The sequence below is a fragment of the Triticum dicoccoides genome, chromosome 6A (genome assembly GCF_002162155.2).
Source record: "Triticum dicoccoides isolate Atlit2015 ecotype Zavitan chromosome 6A, WEW_v2.0, whole genome shotgun sequence".
NCBI classification, from domain to species: domain Eukaryota; kingdom Viridiplantae; phylum Streptophyta; class Magnoliopsida; order Poales; family Poaceae; genus Triticum; species Triticum dicoccoides.
Window position 1 is genome coordinate 317,916,684 of NC_041390.1, and position 19,532 is coordinate 317,936,215.

The window sequence follows — 19,532 nt, forward strand, 5'->3', positions numbered from 1 at the left end:
CCAATGTATAGGCGGCTTTTAGTTTCTTCCGCACATCTGACCCCAAGTGACCAATGCGTGTCCCTGAAATACCATAAAGGGTTAATAAACCGGCGACTCTGTCAGAAGGCAGAGCCAATTCAGAAGGCAAACCGGCTTACCAAAGATAGCAGCAGTCATGGCATGCATGTGCCGCTTTATGCTGGTCAGTTCATCTGCCACTGGTTTTAGTGCAGCCTCAGCAACCTCTGCTCGTTTGATCAAAGCGGATTTTTCAGTGGCCCAGTCCGCCCGTTTCTTCTTGAAGTTCTCCTTAAGTTGTTCCATGGCGCTTAAAGCACTGGCCAATTCCTCTTTTGCTTTTGAGGTTTCAGCCTGTTGGGTTTTCAGGTTTTCTTGAAGATCGATGACTTGGTTTTCTTTCGTCTTCAGCTCCGCCAACATGCATACAGATATATGTTTCAACAAATTGGTAGAAGGATTCAAGTACCAACCACATAACAAGTTATGCGCTTAGCACTTGGGGGCTAATGCATATTTGCTCTTCATCTTTCAATTGTTTACAAAGTCCCAAGATCAATACAAGTATTCAACTTGGAACTTGGGGGCTAATGGCTATTTGATCATATATATTCTGATGCGGCAGTTTCAATTACTTAAAGTACCGGTTTAACTACGCTAAAGTTGAACTGGCCCTTGGGGGCTACATCAGCAAATTTCAAAGCAACAAGATTTATATTATTTAAGTCCCAGTTTGAAAGAATATTCCAAACCGGCCCTTGGGGGCTAGGAGAGTCAGGAATGGAAGCATACAAGCAGGAAGGAGCATATGGAAATTACCTCATATTTGTCTTTCATCATATTAACCAGACCGGCTTCATAGTCACGGCTGGTATACAACCGGTTCAGATAGCCAGAATGGATATCTTGGGCGTTCAGAGCAGCGTAAGTCGTCAGATCAGCGTTCCACTTGCCTTTACCAAAGGCAGCAAGTTCTTCCTTGGCAAAATGTTTGGATAAAGCGACAGGATTGTTTGGCTCAGTATGGCCAGTACCAGTAATGACAACCTCATCATCTTTGGTACCGCCGGTTTGCACTGGAGCTGTTGGCTTGTTAGTAGGCTTTGCTGGACCGGTGGAGCTTTCAATCCGGATGGAACCTGTAGGCTGATGGGTAGGACCTGAGGTGTCAGTAGGTCTCTCTTCTGCAATAAGATCATCATCTTGCTGCGGTGGATCGTTGCGAATATCCTCAGGAATAGCCTCTTCAGCATTGGGTGTCTTGTCCGCTTCAAGAACGACATCTTATTCGGCTGCTTTGTCCAGGCGGGCCTTCTTGCTTGGCCTAGGTTTAGCCCTGAGAAGAATAACAAAATCAAATACAGAATATGTTCCTAGGCAATGTACTGCAAACATCACAATAAGTATAGCTTACCGAAGCACCGTTTTGAGCGGTGGGAGCTGAGTAGCCGATGACTCGCCAGAAGATGAGTGGGAAGTAACCTGATAATCAGAGTCAGACGGATTAAGAGGTTGACGAAAGCAGACCACTTTAGGACAAGCACTGACAAGCAAATTAGAGACCTCGGAATGGCGTTTCCGAACCAGACTGTTCGGTAAACCGGCGGAGGTAACTACCTGGCCGTTGTGCCGGGTGGTGCAGCGAGCTTCGTGTTGTTGGGTCTTCATAAGAAGTTTAGGATCCAAATAAGCAAGAGGATGAGAAAATTTAACTTTCCGGTTTGCCTGACAGATTTTTGTGAAGGCAAAGTTTCTGAATCGAAAGAGAGAATAATTACCTCTGCGACATCCGCGTGGCTGGCTTCGGCATCATCCTGACAAATATCATCATCAATAAGACGCATGAAAATAAACCAAGTGAGTCAAGCTCTACCTCAAAGTCCGGATTATCCACCTCATTGTTAGGGTCTGGATTAGAAGATGCAGTGGTTCTTTTCCTATGGGAACTCTTCTTTACAGCTTTAGTCTTTTGCCGGGTTGCTCTTTTTGGTTTGTCTGGTTTTTTTGGTTTCTCCTGCGGCAGTTTTTTGCTCCAAAACGGATCATCGCCCTGATTATGCAGACACTGATGTTAAAAACAATGACGAGACATATTAATAACAGATTTAGCAAAGAGAAAAATCAAAAGTCTTACAGTTGGCGGTTTGTTGGTAGCACAGAAGGGAAGCAGGCCGGTTCTAGCGCAGACGTGCTCCGGTTCATTCAGTATCTTGTGCACAGCCTCTGTGATTTCTTCATCGGAGAGCTGGAGTTTTGAGTGTCGCAGTGGGTCATCAACATGGCCAGTATACTCGCACATCAAACCGGAGCGCTGACTAAGAGGCAGTATGCTCCATGATATCCAATAGCGAGCAAGGTCAACCCCTGTTAAACCATTGGCCATAAAAGCTTTGAGCTTTGATAGCCGAGGAGCATATTTACTTCTCTCCTGTGCAGTCAATCTTTGTGGAGAAGGGTGTGTATTGCTGAGCCGCTCCGGTCGAAAGCCAGGTAAGGGATTCTCACCAGCAGGGGAGGTGTCTTTGCAGTAGAACCATGTCTGATTCCATTCTTTGGGGTGGCTATGCAGTTTGGCGTGAGGGTATGTGACCTCTTTCCTTTTCTGAATCGCCACGCCACCCAACTCCGTATGGAGCCGTCAGTAAATTCAGTACGACGGTTTAGATGGAATAGGTCTCTGAACAGTTCCACTGTGGGCTCCTCTTGAAAGAACGCTTCACAGAGCACTTGGAAGTGACACATATTTGTAACAGAGTTGGGGCCAGTATCTTGTGGATGGAGCTGGAAATCAGCTAAAACGTCCCGGTAAAATTTAGAACCGGGCGGTTTAAAGCCCTGGGCTAAGTGATCTACGAAAACAACAACCTCTCCTTCTCGAGGTGTGGGAGGGCATTCTTTGCCAGGAGCCCTCCAATGGATGATATCTTTGCTGCCTAAAGCACCAATCAGGACTAAATCGTCCAGTTCAGCCTCTGTGACGCGAGAAGGAACCCAATTGCACTCATACACTTGCTTGGCCATGATGGAATCTACAAGGTAAAAGATCCCGGTTCAAAATTACACTGATTAAAGTGCACTGGTATGTACAATGTTAAACCAGAGACAGCTCCATCTAAACCGGAGTTTTCATGAAGCAACCAACGTCTGGCGGTTTAACAAGGGGACTAATGGCATATACCGGTTTGGAAAATTTTCTATAAGGTTAAACCGCCTGATCTAAACATTGAAGCAATTGAGATTGCGGATGGTTAAGTATGCAGAAACAGGTTTCACAAGATCTTGTTACGGCGTTGGATCTGAAGAAAGTTCAAAAAATAAGAAAAAATAGTCGAAGATTAAAGCAGAACAGTATTGAATCAATGGGCAGAAGTATATGTGAGATCTATGGTTTTGGGCAGGAAAATAGCGGTGGATACTGAAAGTTACCGCTACACAAAGCTAGGGTTCACAGGTGCATCCAGGAGCTAGTACATGAGTATGAACAAGTGATGAACACCGCAAGAACATGAAGCCCTAGATCAGATCTACGTTGAGAAGAGCAGAAGACCTACCAGAGCTGAGGAAGACGCGGAAGGTCGCCGCGGTTTTCTGGTGCATTCAGGTTGATGCAGAAGACGACGGCAGCGGCGGAGCTCTGAGACTGGTGACGCGAGGAAGACAAAGAGGAAGGGCACGAAGGGAAGAAAAGAAATGACCCTCCGGGCCTATTTATAAGGCAAAGGACATGTGTCAGGCGCGTAAATCAAGGGACCGCAGATTTTGGAAGTGGAGCTGTCACCTCGATCATTGCGAATCTATTAAACAAGAAGATATCATGGATGTTTTCTTTATGGCAGATGACGTCACGCCAGTTTACAGCAACCAGAGAAGATGACATCACGGCGGTTCAATGTCACACCCTAGCTAGTTCATGCATTAGAGTGTTGCATCATGTTTATTCTTTCATCAGAAACCTGAAATGGGGATGACAGAACCCCCAGCTCCCTCTGAAACCAACTAGGGTTTACTAAAAACTTTTTCAATGAACCTGAAATGCCCTTCTAAAATGCCCATCATTTTTGTCTTGGTTCAGAACCTCTGCCAGAAGTGATGCACATTTTCCTAGGCCATCTCAGGGTTTTTGAATTAAATCATAAATATTTGAATTTGGGCATTTAAAATTATATAAAATATTTAAATGCTCAAATATCTCCAAACTAAAATGTTTCATGTTGGAAATAATCCAACTATGGACCAGGAGTAGTTTGGTGATTTTAGGAGTTGCCTAGGTATTTTTATTAATTCAACAAAGTTGCAAAAGTATTAAAAAAACAGAAAACAGAAAAAAATAGAAAAACCTACCTGGCGCCCAGCACCCGGCCCACCTGCCGGCCCAGCCCAGCGCCGCTCCAGCGAGCTGCTTGCCGGCCAGGCAGGCAGGCAGGTGCCCGACGGCGACCGCAGCGCGCGCCACGCAGCTGGCTGCCGCCCTGCTCCACCTCCTCGCCTCGGGGCTGGATGGATGAGCTCCACGCAGCGCCGTGAACCCGCAGGACATCTCCATTCTTCCCCAACCCCTCTCTCTCGCGCTCCCCCGCCATGGCCGACGCCATTGCCGCCACCCCCTCGCCGTAGCCACGCCCTCCGTCAACCCCACGCCGTGCCGCCGTGTCCAGGAGCTCCGCCACCCTCCTCTCCTTCGAGCAAGCCGAGCCCCGAGCGCTCGCAAGGCCCGAGGCCACTGCATCGACCTCGACCAAACCGCCGTCGCCGGAGATCCCCTTCAACGCCGTCGTCGCTCCGGTCCGTCCCCGGCCGCACCAAGGGCTTCGTCGAACACCCCGTGAGCTTAGCCATCTTCCCCTCCCTTCTTTTCTTGCTCCCGAGCCGTGTAGCGACCTCCCGGAGCTCAACCGCACCCACCGCCGCGGAGCTCGTCGCCGACGTGCTCCCGGTCATCTTCCGGCCACTCCACGGTGTCCATCATGCTCACCGCGTCACGTAGCACCTAACTAGCTACTCCCCGCACCTCACCGACCCCTCTTGCGTCAAGTTCGATTTCGGCCGAACCCCGGTGGCCGCCAAAGTCGTCGCCGGTGCCAACTCCGGCCACCCCGACCCCAACGGACTCCACCAAGAGCTGCGGTTCGTCCTCAGCTCCTCTCCGGTGGCCTCCGCGGCTCGTTTGGTTGCCGGAATGGCAAAAACCACTTCCGCCACCGCGTCGGGCTCGCCGGCGGCTAAACGCCGGTGCAGCCGACCCGGGTTTGACCACGGGTGGGCCCTGGTTGACTCTCCTGAGTCAATGACAGGTGGGGCCCAGCCCTGTTAACTAATTAGGATTAGTTTAAATTAATTTTAGTTTAATTAATCACACTGACACGCGGGACCCACTGTCAGGTTTGACCCGGACGTGTCCCGTTGACCTGCTGATGTCACACTGATGTCAGGCTGACGCAATAAATTAATTTCTGGATTTAATCTAATATAGGAAATTCCAGAATATAGTTTAAACTTCAAAAATTCATAACTTTTATTCTGTAACTCCAAATCAGGCAAATTATATATGAAAAATGATCAGAAAAATCCAATCTATCCATCTGTACTATTTTCATGCATGATTAAACAAGTTAACTTGATGTTTAATGCAGAACAAGGAAAAACACTTTAAAGGGCCATGTTTGAGTTTGAAATTTGAATCTTTGATTCAAATTAGTTCAAACCCTTCTGGTCTTAGTTGCATTAGCCCAACACACTCATATTGCCATGTTTCATGCATGCATCATATTGTTGCACATTGTTTGGTGATGGTTGTGTATCGGTGTTCTTTGCGGCAGGTTCTGCCTCCGAGGAGTACCGTGATTACCCTAATGAAGAACCGTATCAGTGCATCGAACCATCAGGCAAGCAACCAACCATTTGATCATATTGATACAATCCCATGTTCTCGCTCCTGCTCTCTTTTACTGCATTAAGACAACGCGTTTCAAACTGCTGTGTGCTACGGTAGTTGAACCCACTTCCTCTGCATGACCTGTCATTGCCACAGTAACTAGATGAAACCCACTAGTATGTCTAGGAGTTGATTGAGCCATATGTATGTGTTGTTCCTACCTTGCCATGCCTGCTATGCTTAGAGTCGTGTCAGGTCTGGTTCATCTGGGTGATGGGCTAGAGTGAAATGATTATGTCAGTAATGAGAGTGGTGTGGTGAACACGATTTGGTAAAGGTATCGATGAAAGGCCATGTAGGAGTACATGGTGGGTTGTTTCGTTGAAGCCGACCTTAAGCACTGAGATCTGTATGTGTGATTTAAGATACAACTACTACCATGCATTGGGCCCTGAAATATGACCCCGCTCGACTTCTTATCCACCCTAGTTCTCTGTCCAGGAGTTGCAAGTAGTTTCTGGTGTTTGTAGCCTACTGGAGGCCGTGGACAGCGCTGACCGTAGGGGTGGGCTGTGATGCGGTAGGTACGTGGCACGGTGTACCAAATACCCGTTAGGTATCTCAGGAACCCTGTTCACATCGTTTGGGGCTGTGAGCGAAACCTCGGCCGGGTCTCCTCATGGATGGAACCCGAATAGGCGATAAACCTGGACTAGAGACTTAGGTGTTTAGGTAGGTCGTGGTCTACACCCATGTCAGCTTTCGCTTGAAGTCTGCTGAGCACATGTCGTGTGCAGACGCTAAGTGGTGGAAACATGTATGAAGAAGTACACCCCTGCAGGGTTAACATGATCTATTCGAATAGCCGCGTCCGTGGTAAAGGACTACTTGGTTGCCTATACAGTTCATAGACAAGTAAATGGAAACTACTAAAAGCCTCAAGATAAGTGTGAGTGCCGAGGATGGCTCTTTCGTAGGAAGACGGGGGTGGATCCTCGGTAGTGTATTGAAGTGGTGAGTAGTGGACTCGTGTACGCAAAACCATTTCAAATTGGAGTCTCGTAGGATAGCCTAGCCAAGAGTCAAAGCTGGCTTGCTGCAACAACTCCACCAACCCTTCTTGATAATGTGCATGTATGTAGGATCTGATGTAAGTCTTGCTGAGTACCTTTGTACTCATGTTGCTATAATCTACATTTTTACAGAAGACGCTGCAACCCCTTCTGATGGGTTCTTCGTAGACGTTGACATCAATGAGTAGGCTAAGGCCCAGGTGGTGATCCTGAGCTTGTGAAGGACCACGTAGTATAGCTAGGTTTTCCAAGCCTCTTTTATTTTACTAGTTGTCTGTACCCAGACAAGTTACTTCCGCTGCTGGTTTGTATGACTGTATGACTTGAATGCTGGGTCGTGTGACCCGTACCTATGTGTATGTTATGTATGGCTCTCTGAGCCTTAAATAAAGTACTTGTGTCGTAGAGTCATGTTGTGAGGCCATGTTGTATTTGCACATATCGAGCATACTGTGTGTATGTTATTGAAATGCTTGGTATGTGTGGGATCTGACTATCTAGTTGTTTATCTTTAGTAGCCTCTCTTACCGGGAAATGTCTCCTAGTGTTACCGCTGAGCCATGGTAGCTTGCTACTGCTCTGGAACACTTAGGCTGGCCGGCATGTGTCCTTCTTCGTTCCGGTGTCTGTCCCTTCGGGGAAATGTCACGCATTGAGTACCGGAGTCCTGTTAGCCCGCTACAGCCCGGTTTACCGGAGTCCTGCTAGCCCAGTGCTACAGCCCGGACCCACTTGCTGATGACCGACATGTTCGTTGCTGGGTCATGGATGCCTGTCCCTGTAAGTCTGTGCCACTTTGGGTTTACGACTAGCCATGTCAGCCCGGGCTCCTTATCATATGGGTGCTAGCGACACTATCATATACGTGTGCCAAAAGGCGCAAACGGTCCCGGGCAAAGGTAAGGCGACACCCGTGGGAATACCGTGCGTGAGGCCGCAAAGTGATATGAGGTGTTACATGCTAGACCTATGTGGCATCGAGTCGGGGTCCTGACAGCGTTGGTATCAGAGCCGGACTGCCTGTAGGTTCTCCAAGCCAAACTGGTCGATGTTGAGTTTAGAAATTCTTTAGTTATATGTAGGGGAGTTGTTTGTGGGTTGGAACGTAAGGCTCTTTTTACTCCTTTATCTTATGACATTCTGATCTGAGTCAGTCTATTCTTCCACCGGGGGTTAAGGAATTAGGATCTATTCTCTCTATCAGGATCACGTGTTACTAATCAGTAGTACCTTATAGGTTTGATGGATACAAGCCTAGTACAGTTCTACTACCACATCATGTTGTTAGGATGGACTCAGAACTTTGATATGATGATGTTGAGTGTGTATGAAATCCTTTGTCAAATGTCTCAAAACCCTTCTTGAGCATTTACAGCTGTTATGCTGCCGAAATTTTTCTAGAAATTCTAATGCCTTTGCATTATGGTTGTGCTTTCAGATGGCCACTCGCGACCTTAATCAAGTGGTTCGCCTGACTCGATGCCTAGATGTACCCGGCCATACCGCCATGTTGGTCAGGGTAATGACTGAGGCTGGATACCGTTGGTATCCTGAGTACACGGTCGAGGAGCAATTTCGAGACTTTAATCAAAGCCAGTATCTCTGCACTGTCAGGATATTTCCATCTTATCCTGGATCCACCGAGCCCCTTCACTGCTCCTATGGACTCGGGGTTACTATTGAGATGGCTGTGCAAGATGCCGCCTACTCTATGATGACCATCATGCGAGTCAGGTCTGGTCTATTTCGGGACTCTGATTTCCGGTATATGCCAGGATCACTTCCGGGAGCACAAGGGTATCTCCAGGCTATCTATGCTGACCCCACTTGGGAGGATTCACGGACTCGCACCACTGCTGAGATGATCGAGGATAAGGATCGTGAAAATCGGGCCTTGAGGCTAGAGCTTTTCAGTACCCGTGCTGACCATTGGGCCACGTTGACTCGGTTTGCACCGGCGGTGCAAGCTGGATATTCAGATATGCGCGATCTCTATCCTGTGAGATCTGCTCTGCCAGACGTGATGGGTTGGCGTGATGTAGGAGGCATCACCCCACCTCGCGGTCCCCGCAGGCCACCGTCTGTTGGTCCAAGACCTCATCCTAGCCCCTATGGTCCACAAGCTCCGCGAGATCGTCTGTTCCCGGATGATCATGTTGAGCTTCCAGGCTATGGAGGTGACTTCTATGAGGACTACTACGGATCGGTCTGAGTTAGTGGTAGTTTCACTAGTTCGTACTAGCTGTGTCGTCTATCGTCCTGCGTGATTCGTGGGATATGACCTAGTTTGTACCGCCTTCCGGAGGTGTAGAAAAATAATGTATAGGAGCTTGGGATGCCTCCGGTGAGATGTAATCCTCTTTTCACCGTAATAGTACCTTGTTTGGTCTTGTACTAAACCTTGTATGGTGTGTATGACGATGGAATAAAGAAGCAGTTTCTGTATCTACCATGTCATACGGATGATCATCTTGCATTCTGAGTTACTCCTTACATTCTGTATCCTGTGTCGGAATCTTATCATTCTGACTAAATCATTGTCTTGTTTACCTAGGATGGTCAACACGCGCAATAACCCTGCTCCTGAAGAGCAGGCCGAAGGCAGTGAAGTCAGGAATGCAAATCTGCCTCATCCTCCTTCCCTAGCCGAGGTTATGATGGAAGCCGAAAGAAACAAGCGGGAGACCAACCGTTTGTTGGAGCGTATTGAACAGAACACAACACACCATCAGAGGACTAATGTGGTGTCACTCAGTGATTTCATCAAGTTACATCCACCCACGTTCCACCACTCCGTCGAGCCTCTCGACGCTGATGACTGGCTTCGCAGTATTTCTCACAAACTGCGCTCCGCGCTAGTAGCCGAGGCTGACAAGGTCACCTTTGCTGCATATCATCTTGAAGGCCCCGCCAGTCTCTAGTGGGAGAATTATGGAGCTATGCGCCCAGCAGGCCATGTCACTACTTGGGCTGAATTCAGCGAGGCTTTCCGCGAACATCACATTCCGGAGGGTCTCATGGACCGTAAACATGAGGAATTTTGCAGTTTCACTCAGGGCCGACTCTCTGTGGATGCTTACAGCAGGGAGTTCGGTAACCTCGCACGATATGCCACTGAGGAAGTTTCTACTGATGCCAAGAAGCAAGCAAGGTTCCGTAAGGGACTTATTCCTGAGCTTCGCCGCGACCTCCGTCTGCATGAGTGCACATCTTTTCAGAAGCTTGTTAACAAGGCCATCAGTGCTGAGACTGGTCAGTCTGATTATGACGCAACACGCAAGCATGGCCGTGACGTGGGTTCCTCATCCGGTGCTGGCCCTCAGAAGCGCCGCGTGTGGGTGCCCAACACTGCCCTGCCACCCAGGTTCACACCGAGGCCATCCTTCCAGGCGCCTCGCCCCGTTCAACAGTCTGCACCAGCCAAGCCCTATGGTGGTCCAACCAACAATGCTCCTCCACGTACCAGTTCTGTGACTTGCTTTAAGTGTGGGGAATCTGGCCACTATATGCGCGAGTGTCCCCAGACCAACCCCAACCAATCTGCTAAAGCTGTTGGCCGTGGCAAGCCGACAGGGAAAGTGTTCCACGCCAAGCCGGCCACCGCTACACGTGGCCATGTCAACTGTATCTCTGCCGAAGAAGCTCAAGAGGATCCCAACGTCGTTCTCGGTACGCTCCTTGTTAATTGCCACCCGACATCTGTTCTTTTCGATACAGGAGCATCTCATTCATTCATATCCGAGAACTATGCTCGCTTGCATAACACCGCATTCTGTGACATGCCATCCTCTATGGTAATTCAAACTCCGGGATCCAAATGGCAATTTCTAGAGTAAGCCATGGAAATGAAATTCAAGTCGACAGACTTGTTTTCCTCGCATCTTTGATAGCCCTTAAATCTTCAGATATTAATATCATCTTGGGTATGGACTGGATGTCAGCCGATCATGCCAAAATTGATTGCATCTCTAGGACTGTTCAACTCACCCATCCTTCGGGGAAGATAGTCAATGTCTTGACCCGATTAGCCAAGCGACAGTTATATTCTCTTAACGCCAGCCCTTTGCCAGACCTTGAGGACGTTCCGGTAGTCCGTGACTTCTCGGATGTCTTCCCAGAGGAATTGCCAGGTGTTCCACCTGACAGGGATGTGGAGTTCGTAATAGACCTCATTCCAGGAACCGTTCCGATTGCTAGAAGACCCTATAAGATGGCACCACTAGAACTAGCCGAGCTTAAGAAACAACTCGATGAGTCCTTGAAAAAGGGTTTCATCCGACCTAGTTCATCTCCATGGGCTTGCCCCGTCCTCTTCGTCAAGAAGAAGGATGGTACGGACCGGATGGCTGTAGATTATCGACCTGTCAATTTGGTCACAATCAAGAACAAATATCCGCTCCCCAGGATCAACGACCTGTATGATCAGCTCGCTGGATCCTCAGTCTTCTCTAAAATGGATTTGAGGTTGGGTTACCATCAAATCAAAATCAGGAACGGGGACATTCCTAAAACGGCCTTTGTCACTCGTTATGGTCAATACGAGTACACCGTCATGTCCTTCGGTTTAACCAACGCTCGAGCCACTTTTTCTCGGTTAATGAACTCAATCTTCATGGAGTACTTGGATAAATTCGTCGTGGTTTACCTCGATGATATACTCATCTACTCCAAGAGCGAGGAAGAACATGCCGAACATCTAAGGCTAGTGTTGAAGAAACTTCGAGAGCATCGCCTTTATGCCAAATTTCTAAATGTGAATTCTGGTTGTCAGAAGTGACCTATCTGGGTGATGTAATATCTGGTAAAGGTATTGCTGTTAACCCTGAGCGAGTTCAAGCCGTCCTTAATTGGACTCCACCTGAATCGGTCAAGCAAGTTCGGAGTTTCCTTGGCCTAGCGAGCTATTGTCGTCGCTTTGTCGAAAACTTCTCCAAAGTTGCTAAACCTCTAACCGAACTCCTCAAGAAAGATAAAAAGTTCGAATGGACTCCACAATGTGAGCACAGCTTTCAGGAACTGAAAAGACGCCTGACTTCTGCTCCCGTACTGGTACCGCCAGACTTCTCCAAGGACTTTGTTATCTACTGCGACGCCTCACGACAAGGACTAGGTTGCATTCTCATGCAAGATCGACACGTAATTGCTTACGCTTCACGGCAATTGCACCCACATGAGGAGAATTATCCTACTCATGATCTAGAGCTTGCAGCCGTAGTCTATGCACTTAAGACCTGGCGACATTACCTCCTCGGTAATCGTTGCGAAATATTCACTGACCACCAAAGTCTGAAGTACATCTTCACCCAACCGGATTTGAATCTCAGGCAAAGACGTTGGGTCGAGTTGATCACAGATTTCGACCTAGGAATAACTTACACCCCAGGAAAAGCCAACGTCATGGCTGATGCGCTAAGTCGTAAATCTTATTGTAACAACCTAATGTTACAACAAAGTCAACCGCTTCTCCATGAGGAATTTCGGAAGCTTAACCTTCACATTGTTCCTCAAGGATTTCTTTCCTCCTTGGTGGCGAAACCTACTCTTACGGATCAAATTATCACTGCCCAAAAGCGAGATAAGGGAATATCTAAAATCAAGGAGAACATTGCTAGCGGAGGTGCTAGTTGTTTTTCCACAAATGATCATGGTGTTGTGTACTTTGAGAACCGTTTAGTGGTTCCCAAAAACCAGCATCTATGGCAGTTGATCCTTAAGGAAGCTCATGAATCTCCTCTCACCATTCATCCCGGTAGTACCAAGATGTATCAGGACCTACGCCAGAGGTTCTGGTGGACTAGGATGAAGAGAGAAATTGCTCAGTATATTGCTAATTGCGACGTCTGCCGTCGTGTAAAAGCAGAGCATCAACGGCCTGCTGGCACCCTTCAACCCTTAGCTATTCCTGAATGGAAATGGGATAAAATTGGTATGGATTTCATTACCGGTTTTCCCAGGACCAAGAGAGGAAATAATGCTATCTTTGTCGTTGTCGATCGTCTTTCCAAAGTGGCCCATTTCTTACCTGTTCATGAGAGTATAACTGCTAGTCAATTGGCAGACTTATACATCTCCCGAATCGTGTCTCTCCATGGTGTTCCTTTGGAAATTAACTCGGATCGAGGAAGTCTTTTCACCTCTCGATTTTGGGAAAGTTTCCAAAATGCTATGGGAACCCGCCTTTCCTTTAGCACCGCTTTTCACCCTCAATCGAGTGGTCAGGTAGAACGCGTCAACCAGATCCTATAAGACATGCTTCGAGCCTCTGTTATCTCATTCGGAATGGAGTGGGAGAAATGCCTTCCATTTGCCGAATTCGCTTACAACAACAGCTACCAATCTAGCTTGGGTAAAGCCCCTTTTGAAGTTCTCTATGGACGACGGTGTCGAACACCCCTTAACTGGTCAGAAACCGGGGAAAGACAATTCTTTGGCCCAGATATGATTCAGGAAGCGGAAGAGCAAGTTCGCATCGTTTGTGAAAAGTTGAAAACATCCCAATCTCGTCAAAAGAGTCAATATGACCGAAAACATAAGGCTATGACTTTCGAGGTTAACGAGAAGGCTTACCTTCGGGTTACTCCTCTGAAGGGAACCCATCGCTTCGGTATCAAAGGCAAATTGGCTCCCCGTTACATTGGACCTTTTCGTATTCTCGCTAAACGAGGAGAAGTTGCCTACCAATTAGAACTACCTCCGCATCTCTCCAGAGTCCACGATGTTTTCCACGTTTCTCAACTCAGGCGTTGCTTCTCGGATCCTATCCGTGGAGTGGACCACGAAACGCTTGATCTCCAAGATAATCTCACGTATCGAGAGTATCCCATTCGTATCCTCGATCAGGCCGAGCGTACCACTCGACGTCATAATATCAAGTTTCTCAAAGTTCAATGGTCGCACCATTCTGAGGATGAAGCAACTTGGGAAAGGGAGGATCGTCTTCGACTCGAGTATCCCGCCTTCTTCCCGGAGGAACCCAAATCTCGGGACGAGATTCTTTTGAGTGGGGGTGAGTTGTCACACCCTAGCTAGTTCATGCATTAGAGTGTTGCATCATGTTTATTCTTTCATCAGAAACCTGAAATGGGGATGACAGAACCCCCAGCTCCCTCTGAAACCAACTAGGGTTTACTAAAAACTTTTTCAATGAACCTGAAATGCCCTTCTAAAATGCCCATCATTTTTGTCTTGGTTCAGAACCTCTGCCAGAAGTGATGCACATTTTCCTAGGCCATCTCAGGGTTTTTGAATTAAATCATAAATATTTGAATTTGGGCATTTAAAATTATATAAAATATTTAAATGCTCAAATATCTCCAAACTAAAATGTTTCATGTTGGAAATAATCCAACTATGAACCAGGAGTAGTTTGGTGATTTTAGGAGTTGCCTAGGTATTTTTATTAATTCAACAAAGTTGCAAAAGTATTAAAAAAACAGAAAACAGAAAAAAAATAGAAAAACCTACCTGGCGCCCAGCACCCGGCCCACCTGCCGGCCCAGCCCAGCGCCGCTCCAGCGAGCTGCTTGCCGGCCAGGCAGGCAGGCAGGTGCCCGACGGCGACCGCAGTGCGCGCCACGCAGCTGGCTGCCGCCCTACTCCACCTCCTCGCCTCGGGGCTGGATGGATGAGCTCCACGCAGCGCCGTGAACCCGCAAGACATCTCCATTCTTCCCCAACCCCTCTCTCTCGCGCTCCCCCGCCATGGCCGACGCCATTGCCGCCACCCCCTCGCCGTAGCCACGCCCTCCGTCAACCCCACGCCGTGCCGCCGTGTCCAGGAGCTCCGCCACCCTCCACTCCTTCGAGCAACCCGAGCCCCGAGCGCTCGCAAGGCCCGAGCCCACTGCATCGACCTCGACCGAACCACCGTCGCCGGAGATCCCCTTCAACGTCGTCGTCGCTCCGGTCCGTCCCCGGCCGCACCAAGGGCTTCGTCGAACTCCCCGTGAGCTTAGACATCTTCCCCTCCCTTCTTTTCCTGCTCCTGAGCCGTGTAGCGACCTCCCGGAGCTCAACCGCACCCACCGCCGCGGAGCTCGTCGCCGACGTGCTCCCGGTCATCTTCCGGCCACTCCACGGTGTCCATCATGCTCACCGCATCACATAGCACCTAACTAGCTACTCCCCGCACCTCACCGACCCCTCTTGCGTCAAGTTCGATTTCGGCCGAACCCCGGTGGCCGCCAAGGTTGTCGCCGGCGCCAACTCCGGCCACCCCGACCCCAACGGACTCCACCAAGAGCTGCGGTTCGTCCTCAGCTCCTCTCCGGTGGCCTCCGCGGCTCGTTTGGTTGCTGGAATGGCAAAAACCACTTCCGCCGCCGCGTCGGGCTCGCCGGCGGCTAAACGCCGATGCAGCCGACCCGGGTTTGACCACGGGTGGGCCCTGGTTGACTCTCCTGAGTCAATGACAGGTGGGGTCCAGCCCTGTTAACTAATTAGGATTAGTTTAAATTAATTTTAGTTTAATTAATCACACTCACATGCGGGACCCACTGTCAGGTTTGACCCGGACGTGTCCCGTTGACCTGCTGATGTCACACTGACGTCAGGCTGACGCAATAAATTAATTTCTGGATTTAATCTAATATAGGAAATTCCAGAATATAGTTTAAACTTCAAAAATTCATAACTTTTATTCTGTAACTCCAAATCAGACAAATTATATATGAAAAATGATCAGAAAAATCCAATCTATCCATTTGTACTATTTTCATGCATGATTAAACAAGTTAACTTGATGTTTAATGCAGAACAAGGAAAAACACTTTAAAGGGCCATGTTTGAGTTTGAAATTTGAATCTTTGATTCAAATTGGTTCAAACCCTTCTGGTCTTAGTTGCATTAGCCCAACACACTCATATTGCCATGTTTCATGCATGCATCATATTGTTGCACATTGTTTGGTGATGGTTGTGTATCGGTGTTCTTTGCGGCAGGTTCTGCCTCCGAGGAGTACCGTGATTACCCTAACGAAGAACCGTATCAGTGCATCGAACCATCAGGCAAGCAACCAACCATTTGATCATATCGATACAATCCCATGTTCTCGCTCCTGCTCTCTTTTACTGCATTAAGACAACGCGTTTCAAACTGCTGTGTGCTACGGTAGTTGAACCCACTTTCTCTGCATGACCTGTCATTGCCACAGTAACTAGATGAAACCCACTAGTATGTGTAGGAGTTGATTGAGCCATATGTATGTGTTGTTCCTACCTTGCCATGCCTGCTATGCTTAGAGTCGTGTCAGGTCTGGTTCATCTGGGTGATGGGCTAGAGTGAAATGATTATGTCGGTAACGAGAGTGGTGTGGTGAACACGATTTGGTAAAGGTATCGATGAAAGGCCATGTAGGAGTACATGGTGGGTTGTTTCGTTGAAGCTGACCTTAAGCACTGAGATCTGTATGTGTGATTTAAGATACAGCTACTACCATGCATTGGGCCCTGAAATATGACCCCGCTCGACTTCTTATCCACCCTAGTTCTCTGTCCAGGAGTTGCAAGTAGTTTCTGGTGTTTGTAGCCTACTGGAGGCCGTGGACAGCGCTGACCGTAGGGGTGGGCTGTGATGCGGAAGGTACGTGGCACGGTGTACCGAATACCCGTTAGGTATCTCGGGAACCCTGTTCACAACGTTTGGGGCTGTGAGCGAAACCTCGGCCGGGTCTCCTCATGGATGACCCGAATAGGCGATAAACCTGGACTAGAGACTTAGGTGTTTAGGTAGGTCGTGGTCTACACCCACGTCGGCTTTCGCTTGAAGTCTGCCGAGCACATGTCGTGTGCAGACGCTAAGTGGTGGAAACATGTATGAAGAAGTACACCCCTGCAGGGTTAACATGATCTATTCGAATAGCCGCGTCCGCGGTAAAGGACTACTTGGTTGCCTATACAGTTCATAGACAAGTAAATGGAAACTACTAAAAGCCTCAAGATAAGTGTGAGTGCCGAGGATGGCTCTTCCGTAGGAAGACGGGGGTGGATCCTCGGTAGTGTATTGAAGTGGTGAGTAGTGGACTCGTGTACGCAAAACCATTTCAAATTGGAGTCTCGTAGGATAGCCTAGCCAAGAGTCAAAGCTGGCTTGCTGCAACAACTCCACCAACCCTTCTTGATAATGTGCATGTATGTAGGATCTGATGTAAGTCTTGCTGAGTACCTTTGTACTCATGTTGCTATAATCTACATTTTTACAGAAGACGCTGCAACCCCTTCTGATGGGTTCTTCGTAGACGTTGACATCAATGAGTAGGCTAAGGCCCAGGTGGTGATCCTGAGCTTGTGAAGGACCACGTAGTATAGCTAGGTTTTCCAAGCCTCTTTTATTTTACTAGTTGTCTGTACCCAGACAAGTTACTTCCGCTGCTGGTTTGTATGACTGTATGACTTGAATGCTGGGTCGTGTGACCCGTACCTATGTGTATGTTATGTATGGCTCTTTGAGCCTTAAATAAAGTACTTGTGTCGTAGAGTCATGTTGTGAGGCCATGTTGTATTTGCACATATCGAGCATACTGTGTGTATGTTATTGAAATGCTTGGTATGTGTGGGATCTGACTATCTAGTTGTTTATCTTTAGTAGCCTCTCTTACCGGGAAATGTCTCCTAGTGTTACCGCTGAGCCATGGTAGCTTGCTACTGCTCTGGAACACTTAGGCTGGCCGGCATGTGTCCTTCTTCGTTCCGGTGTCTGTCCCTTCGGGGAAATGTCACGCATTGAGTACCGGAGTCCTGTTAGCCTGCTACAGCCCGGTTTACCGGAGTCCTGCTAGCCCAGTGCTATAGCCCGGACCCACTTGCTGATGACCGACACGTTCGTTGCTGGGTCATGGATGCCTGTCCCTGTAAGTCTGTGCCACTTTGGGTTTACGACTAGCCATGTTAGCCCGGGCTCCTTATCATATGGGTGCTAGCGACACTATCATATACGTGTGCCAAAAGGCGCAAACGGTCCCGGGCAAAGGTAAGGCGACACCCGTGGGAATACCGTGCGTGAGGCCGCAAAGTGATATGAGGTGTTACATGCTAGACCTATGTGGCATCGAGTCGGGGTCCTAACATTCAACAACTACAAGAAGATGTTGAAGACGAAGATTTTTGCTAAGGATTTACATGAACCTGTTCAAATTAATCTGGGGCCTAATGTTGGGAATATTACTACTGGGCATAAACCGGCCTACCTGGGCCGGATTAACTTCATCAGTAGTTCAAAGGTGTTAAAGTCCAAAGAGGATATTAAATGCCCAGGGCCCGTAGTCGGCTTACAACCTGTAGCCGTACACCGGCTTTGCGCATATACTTGTACTATAAGTTAGGAACAAGGAGAGACCAACCCGGATACGAGTATGAACCGGTGTTGGGAATCTCTGAACCGGCAGGCGTCACCTATGTATATAAGGGGACGACCCGGCGGCGGTTCAAAGGGACAGACAACAACTCGAGACATAGGCGAAGCTTGCTTGCTCCCTAGTCATCGAAACCCCATCAATTCCATCAGAACTAGACGTAGGCTTTTACCTTCCTCAAAGGGGCCGAACTAGTATAAACTCTCTTGCGTCCTTGTGTCCGCTTTAACCCCTTCAAGCTAACCCGTCGCGATGGCTCCACGACTAAGTCCTTTCTTTAGGACATCTTCCATGTCAAAACCACGACAATCGGTATCCACGGTACCTCCGTGATCGTCTCGCGATCACATAAGGATCAACCAACTTCGGTATCCACATACCTCTATGATCCTCTATCGATCACAACCAACCTCTTTCTCATCATCGAATCGGGGTTATTATTATTAATCAAGTTAATATTATTGTTCGCTCATAGTGTGCCCGACTATGAACTGGGCCCATATCCATGGGCGCGGATATCGATAGATTTAAATACACACTCTACATAGGTTAGTACACTGTACCCACACCATGGAACCCATGGCCTCGTGTTCCCATTTGGGTGGACCAATGGCATTCCTACAAAACCGATCTATTGCCATCACACCCTCTCAACCACTCTGACAAACTCCACTTTGGGCTAAGTCCTGCGTGGCGCCGATGTCAACTCGTGACAACCAACGGCCACCGTCGTGGCAAAACATAAACGGCCTTGAACAGGGACAAGGATCCTTACAACAACAATGGGCACACAAGGCTTATGCCCACCTACCTGATCAAGGTAGCGTGCACCCATAACCTTACCTCATTGGAGGCACCGGCGAGAGGCATGACAATAGACCACATTAGGGCCTTCCCAGAAAGGGCAAATGTGGTTGCACTGGTCAGCTCGATTTGGTGGCACCATGAATCAGCCAACAGTTGTTCAAGGTCATTATTATCCGGTTAAACTTGAATGCAATGAGCTAAGAGATATTAAAATTTCATGTACTCTAATGCATGAGCATGATATCAACATAAGCAGGGAGGTGCAACACAATCATCGAGCATAACAACAATGAAGAATTTAACCAAATGAGCATGGCATACTGATGAGCATAAGCATAACACTACACATCAGCATATCATGACTACTAGCATCATAAATAAATACCATGCAAGAACATAACAAGAATACTACCAAGTAAGCATGTAACCAACT